This window comes from Tiliqua scincoides, chromosome 1, assembly GCF_035046505.1.
Source record: "Tiliqua scincoides isolate rTilSci1 chromosome 1, rTilSci1.hap2, whole genome shotgun sequence".
Taxonomy (NCBI): domain Eukaryota; kingdom Metazoa; phylum Chordata; class Lepidosauria; order Squamata; family Scincidae; genus Tiliqua; species Tiliqua scincoides.
Genome location: NC_089821.1, coordinates 206,598,956 through 206,614,024, shown reverse-complemented (window position 1 = coordinate 206,614,024; position 15,069 = coordinate 206,598,956).

The window sequence follows — 15,069 nt, the reverse complement described above, 5'->3', positions numbered from 1 at the left end:
GAAAGCAGTTCTATCCATCTGTACTTTCTCTGAATTCTTACTGAGACAGCCTTGATTGTTTTCATTGTGACACTTGTACATATTGTGCCATAGGTGCTTGTAATGTGTGCAATTGGTGCTTCAATGTGTGCATATAGCTCCTGTGCATGTAGGCTTGTCTCTTCTGTTAAAGAAAAAGAAAAACTCATTTGCAATGTGACACTGTTTCTTATGTAGAAAACAATTGTCTTTGTTTCATTGAAGGGACCAGGTCACACACAAAACTCAGGGGACTGGGAACTCCAGTTGTGCAGCAGGCATCACACCATCACACCCTCAAGAGATGGTTAAGTCAAGACAATTGCAATTGGATGAAAAAGTTAGCTTAGTTGAACAATAGAATAGACAGTTGGTGAATCCAAAAGGTTAGCAACATGTCAAAAATTCCAAAACCTGACATGCTGTGTGTGTGTGTCTCATACACCCGAACAAAAGAGAAACAATTCTTTACCTATTTAAAAAAAAATACAGTCCAATCATTTGTGGTGCTATGTATTATGCAAAGCTACATGAGATAATAACAAAAATGAAATACCTGTAAAATAGATTTGGTTGTTAGGTGCTGATAAATGTTGGCATGTCCCCCAAACATTGTGGCATGTCATCAGTTCACCATCACTTAAGTCCTGTTGCAATACAGAGTATGCAAGAGGCACTCAGTGCCCCTGAGAAGCTCTAAGAATCAATTTGTCTCTGCTAGTCTGCAGCCTGAAGTAACCATTTAATCTGGTCTCATGATCAACTAATCTTGGAGGGAATCTCAACATGGGGACCAGACCATTCAACATTAAGAGCAGTGACAGGTTTTGCTTTTATTGTTAAAATGCCCTCAAATGCAGCACTGTCCTAATTCCCCATAGGAATGAATGGTAACTGTTCAAAGAATTGGAAAAAGAAAGATGTCTGGGGGGGGGCACAACTACAAAAGAGGTAAACCTTCTGAAGACCTATCTGGCTGGGATGGGAAGGCAGCTTCTGTCTTTAGTTGTCCTAGACTGTGATACTATAACACTGTCCTGAAAGTAAGACACATCGAACATAATAGGAGTTACTTCTGAATAAACATGCATAGGATTGTGCTGTTTGAAGCCACTTGCTTTGTCTCATATTTTGCTTGTTAGTATGATTCTCCATGTGAAAATAGAACTGCTCTGATCTGAAATTTTCTTTGTTTGTTCAATGTGACTCTTCAGGTCCTGAGTTTACCCAATAACTCCCTATACCTGATAACTCCCTAAACCAGCAATGTTCAACATTTTTCTCTCATGACACACTGAGAAGGCACTAAAATTGTCAAGGCACACCATTGGTTTTTTTTTTACTATTAACAAAACACACTGCACTGGCGGCTCACATCCCCAATGGCCCTACTGATATGCCCCTGACTAACTCCTACAGCACACCTGCAGACCATTTGTGGCACATCAGTTGAAAATCACTGACCTAAACTGACATGTTCTCTTGCTCAAATATTGGCCAACAGCCAACATTGGTTTAATGTTGGTGAACTATTGGAGGCTATCCACATATTCATATGTATCTTCATATGAGACATTCTGAAATGTGTGCTGTTCTTAATTTGGCAGAAAAGTGCTTTTTGGCTTTGACATAATTATTCTTAGATCAAGAAATGTCATTGTCAGAACATAGGTTCCTACGTTTGTGTATGACTTTAGGGTAGAGTTTGCATGGTGTGGCAGAATTATGTTCCGGGCAGCAGAGTTTTCCCTTGTTTCTAACCCGTTTAGCATCCCAAGTACATACCTGCTTTCCAAGCAACACCCAAACTCTACAAGCATAGTTTACTTCCCATATTTGATTGGGGTTGGTGAATTCCATAAACGCTCCATCTGGGCGTTCCCAGCTCCCCATAAGAACATAAGAGTAGCCCCACTGGATCAGGCCATAGGCCCATCTAGTCCAGCTTCCTGTATCTCACAGCGGCCCACCAAATGCCCCAGGGAGCACACCAGATAACAAGAGACCTCATCCTGGTGCCCTCCCTTGCATCTGGCATTCTGAAATAACCCATTTCTAAAATCAGGAGGTTGCGCATACACATCATGGCTTGTACCCCATAATGGATTTTTCCTCCAGAAACTTGTCCAATCCCCTTTTAAAGGTGTCCAGCCTAGACGCCATCACCACATCCTGTGGCAAGGAGTTCCACAGACCAACCACACGCTGAGTAAAGAAATATTTTCTTTTGTCTGTTCTAACTCTCCCAACACTCAATTTTAGTGGATGTCCCCTGGTGTTATGTGAGAGTGTAAAGAGCATCTCCCTATCCACTCTGTCCATCCCCTGCATAATTTTGTATGTCTCAATCATGTCCCCCTTCAGGCGTCTCTTTTCTAGGCTGAAGAGGCCCAAACGCCGTAGCCTTTCCTCATTAGGAAGGTGCCCCAGCCCCATAATCATCTTAGTCGCTCTCTTTTGCACCTTTTCCATTTCCACTATGTCTTTTTTGAGATGCGGCAACCAGAACTGGACACAATACTCCAGGTGTGCCTTACCATCGATTTGTACAACGGCATTATAATACTAACCGTTTTGTTCTCAATACCCTTCCTAATGATCCCAAGCATAGAATTGGCCTTCTTCACTGCCGCCGCACATTGGGTCGACACTTTCATCGACCTGTCCACCACCACCCCCAGATCTCTCTCCTGATCTGTTACAGACAGCTCAGAACCCATCAGCCTATATCTAAAGTTTTGATTTTTTGCCCCAATGTGCATGACTTTACACTTACTGACATTGAAGCGCATCTGCCATTTTGCTGCCCATTCTGCCAGTCTGGAGAGATCCTTCTGGAGCTCCTCACAATCACTTCTGGTCTTCACCACTCGGAAAAGTTTGGTGTCGTCTGCAAACTTTGCAACCTCACTGCTCACCCGTCTCCAGGTCATTTATGAAGAGGTTGAAAAGCACCGGTCCCAGGACAGATCCTTGGGGCACACCGCTTTTCACCTCTCTCCATTGTGAAAATTGCCCATTGACACCCACTCTCTGCTTCCTGGCCTCCAACCAGTTCTCAATCCATGAGAGGACCTGAGCCGCAAGCCGCATCCCCGCCGCGGACACACCCGCTGCGCCACCGCCCCCCGAAGCCGGGCCCCCTTAGCTCAGCTGTGGCGTCATGGGGTTCTCCCGGTGGAGGCAACCCCCGCACAGCCCGTGACATCACTGTTGCAGTGCTCCACCTCCGCCAGGTGAGCTACGTGCGCTGCACCTGTCCAGGCTCTTCGCAGCGCCCCCTGCAGGTGGGCTGCGCTTGTGGGGGCAGAGAGGTCAGTAGGGGCGGAGAGGTGCCCCACCTAGCTTTGGTCCAGCCCCTCATCGCATGCAGACAGGAGGAGGAGAGGCTCCTGTGCCTACAACACCTCTAGGGTGCTGCTGCTGCTGCGTCCCCACCTAGACCCCTTTCCCCTTCCTGTCCCTCTCCAGCCAACTCTTCTCCTGGGAGAGGAACCGCCTGGAGAGAGGAAGCGAAGAGGGAGCTCCACCCCCAAGCAATACTGCTCTGACCTGTGCCTGCTGGGGCAAGTGGACAGCAGCCCCCAGGGAGGCACCCCTGCCTGCAACGGTCCAGCAGGGCACGCAGGCTCTGCACTCTTCTCCCCTTCACAGCTTGTTGGGCGCTTCCAGTCCCGAAATGATGGCACCTGGGCCACACCTCTAAGCACCTCTAAGCACACAGGGAGACCCAGGCGGGGTGCTTCACCGCTGCAGAGAGCTGGCCTCAAGAAGTGCTCTGAAAAGTGGTTCTTGCACAGCGTCTAGTGTGGCTGAATAGGCCAGTTCGGGAGTGACAATCCCTTCCACACTGGGAGCAAGTGCAGTCTGTCCCTGGTCTGTCTCCCTGGCTGTGGGCCCTCCTTCTTTGCCTCTTTACCTCAGTCTGTTGGGCAAGTGTCTCTTTAAACTGGGAGAGGCCATGCTGCACAGTCTGCCTCCAAGCAGGACGCTCAGAGGCCAAGGTTTCCCATCTGTTGAGGTCCATTCCTAAGGCCTTCAGCTCCCTCTTGCAATTACATGATGGCATTATTCCTAATAGTGATTTTAGTAATTTTGGTCACTAGTGGTGTCACGTCTTACTAACACTTTATTGGTTCCATGCTGTGTCATAATAACATCTCATTGGCTCTTAGAACAATCAGTCCCATTGGTCTGTTTTGAATTAAGGAAATGTACTTTTTTGTTACATAAGACACTTGCATTTTTGTTTTCTGGTTTTTTGACCATAACTTTTGATAGAATTGAGATATTTCACTCCAGCATTTTTCATTGCATTCAGCTGTAAATTACACATTGAATGGCATTATTCTTAATAACCGTGATTTTAGCAATTTTGGTCACTGGTGCTTGTCACACACACCCCGTGCACATCACCCGGTGCAGCTCGCAGCCCCCAGTGACACCACTGGATTGAACCAAGGAGTTTCTGCATTCAGAACAATGCTCCACCCCTCCAAGTTAAGGTGCATAAGTAGGCTGAATCCATAGATAGGAATGTCATCAGGTCTTACTAGACCCAGGGAGTGCCCAGTGGGCACAGGACAGGGTCCTGGAAAGGCATGGTGGGACAGGGCACAAGCTATCAGCCCATTGAGCAGACTGCACCTGCATATGTTGGAGCAGCAGAGGAGCAGCAAGGCATGACAAATGCCTGCAGGAGCCTTTCCGTCTTCCAGAAGGGGGGCTTAGGATTCAGAAGGGAACCAGGCTGGGTGGGTAGAACCAGGAAAGAGGAGGGACCAACCAAGGCCAGGGGATTATAAAGAGAGGGTCAGGACTAAGAAAGGGTTGGAGACCAACTAGATAGGAAATGCCAGAGCCCTGTAAGGCTGGAGAAGGAATTTTACCAGGGGGCATGAAGTTTCTTTTGGGCCCATTTGCAAATGGAGAGGGGTGAAAAGGGCAGGCGAGGGTGGTGATGGGCGAGCAAAATAGCGGCAGGGAGGGGCAAAACAGGGTGGGGGAGGGTGGAGACAGCTGGAAAAGTCTTTGGAGCCCAGGTGTACCCACCCATCTGGCATCACATTCCTAAGCTATGCACTCCTAAGTCTCACCAAACATGGTGAGGAGAGGGATGGAGGGGTGACCGAGTCATGCCAGTGGCTGAAGCGCCTCGCAGCCCAAGCCGGAGCTGCGCGTGGTGCCTGCTTTGCTGGGAGACGCGAGGGGGAACTTCTCCTGCGGGGAGGGGGGGCTGAGCTGCCGGGGACCAGGTGCTGCCGGGGACCTGCAGGGGCTGCCCCTTCTCCCTCTGCGGGCCGCCAGCGCCAGCCCCGGGACTGGGGGACACAGGGGAGCAAAAGGGGCAGCGCGGGCGCCTCGGGGCCCCGGAGCTCGGCGGCCCTTGCCCGGGAGACCGCTGGGCGTGCCCGCAGCCTCCCCGGGCGGCGCCGGCCGCAAGCCGCGCTCGCCCCGCGCTCTTGCCTGGCCTGCGCCCGGGAGCGCCCGCGCGCTCCGTCTGGGCGCCCACCAGGCGGCACCGGCTCCCCTGCAGAGCCACGGTCCGCATCCCTGCCGCGGACACACCTGCTGCGCCAACGCGCCGCCCCCGAAGACGGGCTGCTCCGGCCGCCTCTTCACTCTGTGGCCGCGTCACCGGGTTCTGTGCTCCAGCCCCGCCCTCCGCCAGGTGCGCCACCTGCCCGGGCTCTTCAGGTGGGCTGCGCCGGTGACGCCAGCGGGGGGTGCCTCGCCTCCCCCCTCATCGCAGGCAGGAGGGGAGGGGGAGGCGCTCCTTTGCCCCCCACCTCCAGGGTGCTGCTGCTGCGTCCCCACCTAGACCCATTTTCCCTTTCTGACCCCACCTCTGGCTGGCTGGCTGGCTGACTCTTCTTCTCCTAGGAGCCTCCTGGAGAGAGGGAGCCAAGAGGTCCCCCCAAGCAGGACTGGTCTGACCTGTGCCTGCTGGTGGAAGTGAACAGCAGTTCCCAAGGAGGTGTCCCTGCCTGCAGCAGTCCAGCAGGGCACGTGGGGCTCTGCACTCTTCACCCCTTTGCAGCCTGTCCGGTGCCTCCAGTTCCCAAAATGGTGGCACCTGGGCTGGGCTCCAGGGAGTCTCTTGTTAAAGACGCCTTTAAAAGGGGGTTGGACGAGTTTCTTGAGGAAAAATCCATTATAGGGTACAAGCCATGATGTGTATGCGCAACCTCCTGATTTTAGAAATGGGTTAAGTCAGAATGCCAGATGTAGGAGAGGGCACCAGGGGAGGGCACTTGTTATCTGGTGTACTCCCTGGGGCATTTGGTGGGCCGCTGTGAGATACAGGAAGCTGGACTAGATGGGCCTATGGCCTGATCCAGTGGGGCTGTTCTTATGTTCTTATGAGACCCAGATGGGGTGCTTCACAGCTCCAGGGAGCTGGCCACAAGAAGGCCCACTTGCCCACAGGGAGAGAGTCTGCCAGTCAGCTAGCCAGCCCCTGTGTCCAGCACCTCTGTCTTTGAAAGACATCTGGGCCATCAGGTGCCATCCCCACCACCTCCTGTAGCAAGGAGTTCTACAGACCAATCAGAGGCAGGCAACCACTGTCCAGACTCCCCTTTCTGTCCAACCCACTTTGAAAGGCATGGAGTCTGCTGGATTAAACCCAGGAGCTTTTGCATTCAGAACAGATGAACTACACTAAGTCTCCCCACCCCTCCAAGTTAAGGTGCATAAGTAGGGTGAATCCATAGACAGGAATGTCATCAGGTCTTACTAGACCCAGGGAGTGGCCTGCCCAGTGGACACAGGACTGGGTCCTGAAAAAGTATTGGTGGGACAGGGCGCAAGCTGTCAGCCTGTGCAGCAGTGGGTGCATGCATATCTGTTGGAGCAGTAAAGGAGCAGCAAGGCAAAGGCAATTGTTTGCAGGAGCCTTCTGATCTCCCAGAAGTGGGGCTTAGGACTCAGAAGGTGGCATAGGGCAGGGCCTCTGAGAGAAATTTGACCAGGGGGTATGAAGTTTCTTTTGGGCCCCTTTGCAAAAGGGGAGGGGTGAAACAGGGGGAAGGTGGTGATGGGTGCGCAAAATGGGGGCAGGGAGGGGCAAAACAGGGTGGGGGGGGTGGAGACAGCTGGAAAAGTCTTTGGAGCCCAGGTCTACCCACCCATGTGGCTTCAGCCGCTAGATACAGTAATATGGAAAACGAAACACACTCCTAAGTGTCCCTAAAAATCTTTCAAATATAGAAAATCATGCAGAAAATTAGCATCATTATATTTATGCTTACACTAGAATGGAAAGTGTGTATCAAAACTTGCTTCTGCAGCAGCTGTAGTCTTGCAGCTGTGTCCCTGAGCTCCCATACATTCCTTCATGGTAAGCAGATCCACAAGCAAAGAGCTACTGAAGCAGTCCAGTTTCCTCCCAGCTTTGACAATCTGGAGTGTCATGTGTCTTCAGCCCAGCATATATGACTTTCCAGTAGCTCCAGCTACACACTCATGATGGTATCCTCAACATCGTATGCAGGCAACAAGTCTGAGTAAATAGGAAAATGTCAGATCTCAGGAAATTTCTGGGCCCTCTCCTTTGGCTCCTGGGCCCCCTTTTTGACCCTGGGCCCGGGTACAAATTACCTCCTTTACCCCCCTCTTCTAGGCAAGGTTTATTCCAGAAGGTTTATTCTGGAAGCTTATTGCTATACCCAAATTTATACTGCTCTGTCTCACAGTGTTTCCATTAAATGTGCTTAGGCTTTCTATATCCACTTCCAGGCCCAGTCTGAAAAGGTGGTGACTTGGGTTCAGGGTACCTTCTGGGCTTCCTTCTACCTCCCTGTTTGAGGATCATCTTTGGGGCTCTGCTCTGTATTTTCCTGCTAGTGGAGAGGAGAGGGGGTGATGCATGACAGTTCATCCTCCACAAGGTCTGCTTGGCCCCCATGTTACAATGTGTTTAGCAGGTAAAGACCTTGCTGTTTCACTAAGCATTTTGGCCTGATGGTGATCTTATTCCTGTTTGCTATAGGTTGGTTTTGTGGGTGTTTTTTTAAAAAAATGCCATTGCTGTTTTGTTGCTATGCATCTTTGTTGAGGTTTTATGTTTCATTGTTTTTAGTGTATGACTCCTCTTTTTTGTAAGCTGATTGAATGGCCCATTGTGAGTAGAAAAGTGGCACAGAAATGTCAATAATAAATGAACATCTTGCACTGAATGGCTACAATTCTGTACAGAAGTAGGCCATTTAAATGTGGCTGAAGGTGGTTGGATTTCAGCAGCTTGTGTGCAAGATTGCAACCGATGGTTTTGTAGCAGATAATTAAGACATAGAGGGGCCTGCTTTTTTTCCATTTTTTCCAAATTCTGCTTTATTCAATTGTAGTGCAACTTCTAAGTTTTATAGTTAAAATGTTGGCATGAAGGAGAGAGATTATGAATAACCACAGGACTGTCAAGGTGCAGAAAAGATGGTATTTGTAGACTTTGATGTCAGCTGATTCTTCAGAGACTGCAAGGCAGGGTAAAAATCTTCAGAATAAAGAGACCAGGGGTCATCTAGACTGATGCTCTAGGCTTGGAACAGGATGTTCTATACCACAAACATTCCTTTGTGACTTGAACAGGACCAGTTGAGAATAGAAATATTTTGTGTAATCAACTAAAACCCTAAGGAGAGGGTGGAAAAACCTAAATATGAAAATTGTTTAAATGCTGATGGTGGTGTTAAAGAGTATTTAGTTCTTATTTAGCTGCATTAAATATTTATAACTTAGAATTGACTATGCAAATAACTAATAACCTATTTAAATGAAATATAAATATAAATTTATATTTATATAAATATATAGCATTTTAAGCAAGCTTTCTTGATGCAGAAGTAGTGCATATGTTTGAGTACACTAAAGCTACTTGGAGTCGTTTATCAGCTATTCCAAAGCTTGCAAAATAGAATTTCATAGCAGTCATCATATGAGTACAGATAATGATCTTGTTTGTCTAACTGTGTTTCATGTGTAGGCAGCTGATGAATGTTCCAGGCAGTCTGGACTTCCTTACAAATGAGAGGAAATGGAAGTACCAGATAATAGTCTGTGACAGATGACAGTTGCATCCAAAATGATTTGGATCAACCCCAGTGCAAGCATAGTGTACAGTGTGTAACACTGAAGTGGTGCTTCAGACAGTTCGCAGGAAAGTGTGCCTCCTATAGTTCAGTCCAGGTTTGGGCCTGTGGGAATGCCTCAGGCCCCAAGCCACATGCAGTGAGTGCAGAGTCTCCCAATAGTTCCAGGGATGCGGTCTCAGTTCCTGAGGCCTTGCCCCTGGGTCTCCCCTGTGGATTATAGTGGACACAGAGCCCAATCCTATCCAATTTTCCAGTGCTGCTGCAGCCATGCCAATGGGGCGTGTTCTACATCTTGTGGTGGGGCAGCAGTCACAGAGGCTCCTTAAGATATGGGAACATTTGTTCCCTTATCTTGAGGCTGCATTGCGGCTGCACCAGTGTTTGAAAATTGGATATGATTGGGCCCTTAATGAGAAGCTCTCTGTCTCCCCAAGTGGCTCCATCTCTGCCTTTCTCTGACAAGATGATTAGGTTTGGCAACTCTTTCTTTCCTTCCTTCCCTGGTTACCTGCCCAGCTCTTTCCTCTGATTTTTCTTCCTTTTCTGCTCGCTGCCCCTCCCCTCCAAGGGCAGTGATATGAGGTGGGGTCTCATGCTGTGCCATGGAGCTTGGTGACTTGGAAGATGATGTCACCACCAAACTTCCAGGTCACAAATGTCTGCATTTGTTTAACTGTTAACAAGCAGGCATGAAGAGGAAGGCTCTTGGCACCTGCTTGTTAGTGTGCTGTTGAGACATGCCATGAGTAGAATGAGATGACAGAAGACTTGTAATGCTGGTTGATGACTGACATGTGATTCACGGGTCACTGCTGATCAAAGATTTTATCTCTGCACGTGTGTGGGGGATAAATGCAGGCAGAGGTGGGTCTATATGAAGGCCTAAACAATTGTTGAGGAAGTCTGGTGCTCCAAACAGCATCAACTGTTACTGGATCAGCACACCAGGATACCACTTAGTTCTTCTACAAGACTACATGGCTGCTTGCAGTTCTATCCCACTGCAGCCTTGGAGAGCAGAAACAAACTCAAAGTTGTCTCAAGTTCCCCTAAGGCTGTTGACTTCTCAGCCCTAGAAGCACAGCATGGAAGAGTGAAAAGTTTATGAACTCATAAATGGCACTTGTGGTGTTGTAAAAATGCAGGTCATTATTTTTTTTAAGCATTCATCACTAGATCTGTCCTTCCATTTTAAATTTAAAAGGAAATAGAATTGTACATGCTTATTCTTCTTTAGATAAACGTGGGGAGTATTAAGTTGTAGGTCTTCAAAGTATAATATCACAGGTAGTTCTTAAAAGCCTGATATTCCTTTTTTTGCCCTGTTTTGAGTTCTCATGGACAAACTTGGTGGCATTGGGAAGCTTTTTTTCAACTGCTTGCTCTTCACCCCTGCTTGTTGGCGCTTTGCTTCAAACTTTGGCGGGAACACCAGGGGGGAGCTCTTCAGATAGGTTTGGGGAGCTAACAGTCACAAACTTAAATCTGGTGTCTGTCTTCTCCTGTTGTTTTTAGGTCTGTTGTGGGTGGATTCCTAAATGGCAAGCTTGGTTTTGAACAAGGTGAAGGGGTATCAGGAAGTACATATAAACCAATATTTATAGGCCCAATCCTACTTAGCGCGCGCTGACTCACTGCTGGCGCGCACTGTCACAAACATGCTGTAAGGCACGTTTGCAGGCCCTAGCGCCGGTGCTAGCCCAGTGCTGGGCTAGCACTGGTGGAGCACTGGAGCTCTGCTGCTTGGTGGTTGCACGGGCCACCAAGCAGTGGAGAAGTAGGTGGGGGTGTGGGGACAGGTGGGGAGGAGGCCTTCCAGGGTGGAGGGAGTCAGGGAAGGCGTGGGGAGGAGGCGTGCTGGGGGACAGGGAGCGGGGCAGGAGTGAGGTGGGACTGGTGGAGCTTTGCTCCACTGGATCCAGAGCCTTTGTGTTGGGCCGGCCACCTGACACAGAGGCTCTTCATTCTACGCTGACATTCAGGTCATTGTAGAATCAAGTAGCCCCATTGCAGGGCTACTCGGTTCACCTGGGGGAAGGAAACAAAAGTCCCCTTCTCTCAAGGAGGAGGCGGCAGCTGCTTGGAGCACACTGGATGCAGCAGTAGCCATTTTTGGCACCGCTGCAGCTCCACGTGTCAGGCAGCTCAGGACTGGACTGTAAGTGTCTATATAGAAGAAAAACGTTGCACCATGAAATATATTCTGAAAACTTCTAGTTCTGTGGTTTTATTTTCTTGCATTTGTATCCTGTCCTTCCTACAATGAGCTTGCCTGCTGGTCCAGTTTCATTAGAAGAACTTTTATTGTTAATACATTTAAAAGGATACTATGCTGAACTGATGCCCTAAATGTATGTTTGCCTGCCAATGTGAAGAATAAAACTGTATACTGAAAGCACTTTTTTTCCTCTGCTCCTTCTCTGAATTCTTACTGAGATAGCATTGATTTTTTAATAGTGATACTTGTACTGTACGTAATGTACCAGCTGTGTGTTGCACACATGTGTTGAGTAAGTTCCAGTGCAGAGATGCAGAGATGCAGTGATTTCCAGGTCAGGGGAGCCAACACACACTCACCCCTTAAGCTCAGTCTCAGAAACACACTCTCTCTTCCCCAGTATACACTCTCCTTCATGCCCCCACACCAATAATTTTTTTAAAACACCTCTCCTTCCCCCCACTCGGAGCTGGAGATAGCTCAACACAGGGCTTCTGAAACAACTTGAAAATGTTCCTGGTGCTTTTAGACTAGAGTTGGACCATTGTGCAGGCTCCTTACTTTTCATCATGATTTTGTTTTGTTTTTTTAACAGAAGAGGAGCAACTGTTCCTGCTGCCTTCCCAGAGCTTAATGATGCAGGCATCCTGCTGTTTTTTGATTGGCTAGCCAGCCACCCTTTTTTTCCTCTTGAAGGTAGCTATGAATATAGCTTATCCTGCTAGAGGCAAATTTTCCTAATGCTTCCCCAGAGACTGAGGACACAAGCACTGTCTTTTTTATTATTTGGCAAATGAAAGCAGCTCTTCTTGGTACCCTTCCTCTCCAGTTTTTGTGCATAGGAGTTCTACCTATTTTGTCCCTTGCAAGCCATCATAGCAACTGCAAGGACTAGCAGCTCTCCTTATTCCCTCTGTGTCTGTGGGCGCAATCCTAACCCCCTATGTCAGTGCTTTCCAGCACTGACATAAGGGCAATGCAGCTCCGAGATAAGGGAACAAACATTCCCTTACTTTGAGGAGGCCTCTGTGAGTGACACCCAACTGCAGGATGAAGCACATGCCCCACTGGCACCACTATGCCAGTGCTGGAAAGCACTGACATTAGGGATTAGGATTGCGCCCTGTGTGTGTGTGTATGTTGGTTTAAATGAACTGAGCTGAGCAGAGAGGAGCAGCTTCAGAAAGGGAAAATGTATGTTTTTTAAATTTGTTGAGATCCTTTATTTTTCTGGCTGGGTTAGGCGAGGCTCTGTCTCCCTGGCTTACCTGACTGCATGTCACTGTTCCAGTGTGCACATATAGTTCCTGTGTATGTGGGTTCTTTACCTTCCTTTCTTTAGAAGGGACTTTTGAAAATGTAGAGCAGCTCCCTTCACTGAAGAGCATGGCCTTCTTGTGAACTGGTTCCTTCATTAAAATGAATGGGGTAAACACTCAAGGGTAGTAGAGCTTCAAGATATGGCTAAATCAAGACAATGGGTTTGTTTTTTTAAAATCTATCCCCTATCCTTCTTGCAAGATTCAGGGAGGATTATAATGATAAAAACTAAAAAAACCCCAACCAACTAGAAACAGAAGCAAGGGAGAAATTAAATCCCAGTATGATGAGCTTTGTTACAGTTCAGCACAAATAGACAGGGCTCAATCGGTACTAGAATACCAGCACAGAAGTTGCCCACTGCATCTCACAGGGCAGGAAATGGGGGCTACAACGGAGACCACCCACTAAGCAGTCACTGCCAACCAAATGCCAGAAGACAGCAGAAGCCAGAAAAGGGGTTTCCCTGAAGGATCTGGCAGGATGGGCAAACTCGCCAGGGGTGGGAAGTCCTTGAGATACTTACTCCGTCTAGTAAACTATTGGAAGAAAAGGCTTTTCTAAAGCTGTGCAAAACAATTTTTAGCAGTTGCCATGATCCATCATTGAAGAGAACTGCTGGTTTGAAAGATGTGTGGTCCCGTCCGTCCCCCCCAGTGAGCAGGACTCAAATTCTGGAACCATGTAAGTAATAAGGATAGGGAAAGTACTTAGCTACATCATGGTTTTGTTTTATTTTTCAACTTGTCTCTTTTAGGGCGCAATCCTAACCAATATTCTAGCACTGACCTAGCCACAATTCAGGCCCAAGATAAGGTAACAAACAAGCCCTTACTTTGAGGAGTGCCCCCTTGACTGCCTCTCACTGCAGGATGCAGCGCATGCCACATTGGCACAGCTATGTCAGTGCTGGAAAGTTGGTTAGGATTGAGACCTTAATCTCCTTGCCAACACCCCCTCTTTGTTCCTCCTTTTGGCAAAAGATCTGTGCTTTGTTTTCATCCCCTTGCCTACCTGTCCATTGTTTTGATTTCTCCACCTTTGAATAAACTTCTTGTTTTACCTTCTTGGTATAAGTTCCCTCAGGAAGGATTGGGTTTGCCATGTCTCTGACTGCAGCATTTCTCTGCTGTTTGTTTCCTAGACTGGGGAGCCCCTTCTGGATTTGGAGCCTCTTAACTTGTGAGGAGGGCTTCTTCAGAGCAAGCTCTTTCTGTGTGAGCTTCTTAGACTTGGGTGGTGGCAGCAAAACCTACTGAAAACCTACTAAAATCAGTAAGAAGAAAGAAACAGAGAGCATGACAGAAGGGTACTGTTGATAACTACTAGCTGCTGTGCCCATTTTGTCCTCTGTCACTTTTCCTCCACATCTGAAAAGCGAATTGTGGCTATGCTGATTAGTGTTTTGAGGGACAGTGATAATATAATCAATGATCTTGCATTGTAGTTGCATTGAAGAGGCCAGGTCAGGTCACCCACTGCTGGGAAAAAGTGAGTAGATTTTGCCTTTACTGAACTATTATGGCAACTATTCACTCATATATTGGCAACCTTCAGTCTCGAAAGACTATGGTATCGCGCTCTGAAAGGTGGTTCTGGCACAGCGTCTAGTGTGGCTGAAAAGGCCAATCCGGGAGTGACAATCCCTTCCACACCGGGAGCAAGTGCAGTCTGTCCCTGGTCTGTCTCCCTGGCTATGGGCCTTCCTTCTTTGCCTCTTAGCCTCAGACTGTTGGCAAAGTGTCTCTTCAAACTGGGAAAGGCCATGCTGCACAGCCTGCCTCCAAGCAGGCCGCTCAGAGGCCAGGGTTTCCCACTTGTTGAGGTCCACTCCTAAGGCCTTCAGATCCCTCTTGCAGATGTCCTTGTATCGCATATTCACTCATATGAGACAAAGAAAGGGTATCAATGGGGGTTCATTTGTAAGGTGGGCTAAACTTTCCATGTGCTCCTGATGTGCTCCATGTGCCCATCCATCTGGATGAGAAGGCAGGCTTTGCCCTTCACTTTGAAGCCATTTGCTTAGTTTCATCTTTTTTCTAGTAAAAATCTGCAATTCTGCAGATGAAAAAAGTGATTTCTGAAGTATTCTTTATTTTTCCAGAATGACTTTCCAAACCATGAATTTATTTCAACGTATAAGGAATCCTTGTGTATACCTGGTCAAACAGCCTCTTGGTTTTAACACCAGGGTCTGAACTATATCAGCTCCTTGAAATGCACCGTCTTGTGGTCTTCCAAAGAACTCTCTCTGTTTTTACCTTGGCAGAAAATGCTGAGTGTACATTAGCATGCTTGCTGTGGCACAGGTTATCTGTGCTCTTGTAGAACATGCATTTTGACTGTTATGCAAACTTTTATTTACATAGCTTGCCAAGATTGCAGCAACAGTTCACATTTCACAATACTGACCTCTGATGG